Raw genomic sequence first — 735 nt, forward strand, 5'->3', positions numbered from 1 at the left:
TATTTTTTCTCTTTTTTTTTTACATTAAGGTAATACTGGCATTATAAAATAAGTTGGAGTGTACTCCCTTGTCTATTAATTTCAGAAAGTGATTGTGTATAATTATCACTAATTCTTTTTATAATGTTTGGTAAACTTTTCCAGTGAAACCATCTGGGTTCAGAGTATTATTTTTCAGAAGCTTTTAATTCCAAATTTATTATTTTGTTTAATCATGGGACTATTCTGGTTCTCTATTTCTTATTTTCTTTTTTTTTTTTTTAGACAAGGCAACATGGTTGACCTCACAGATGCAAGGACTTTGTCATCTTAAATCTTTTTTTTTTTTTTGCATACCTACAGCACCTGGTCTTCCTAGGTGGTCTCCCATCCAAGTACTAACCAGGCCCAACCCTGCTTAGCTTCCAAGATCAGACTGGATCAGGCTTGTTCAGGGTAGCATGGCCATAGACCCTATTTCTTATTTTCTAAATGTTGTTAGCTTTTGATGTTTGAGCAATTGGTACATTTATTCTAAGTTTTTGAATCTATGAGAAAAATGTTAGTCACAGTGTGTCTTAATTATCTTTTTACTGTCTGTGGTATCTGTAGTTATACTACCTATGTTATTACTAATATTGGTAAATCATGACTTCTTTCTTTTTGTTTTTTTCTTGTTATGTATTTATCAATTTTATGGCCTTTTCAAAAAAATCACTTGATAAAATTGATTTTTTTTCTATTTTTTCTGATTTC

At 30.3% G+C, this 735-nt stretch overlaps 1 pseudogene; it reads right to left on the minus strand.

Annotated features, from left to right (window-relative positions):
• Positions 1–333: 333 nt before the first annotated feature.
• On the minus strand, positions 334–452 carry LOC120592155 (uncharacterized; annotated as a pseudogene).
• Between the last annotated feature and the right edge of the window lie 283 nt (positions 453–735).

This window comes from Pteropus medius, unplaced genomic scaffold (genome assembly GCF_902729225.1).
Source record: "Pteropus medius unplaced genomic scaffold, Ma_sr-lr_union100, whole genome shotgun sequence".
Taxonomy (NCBI): Eukaryota; Metazoa; Chordata; class Mammalia; order Chiroptera; family Pteropodidae; genus Pteropus; species Pteropus medius.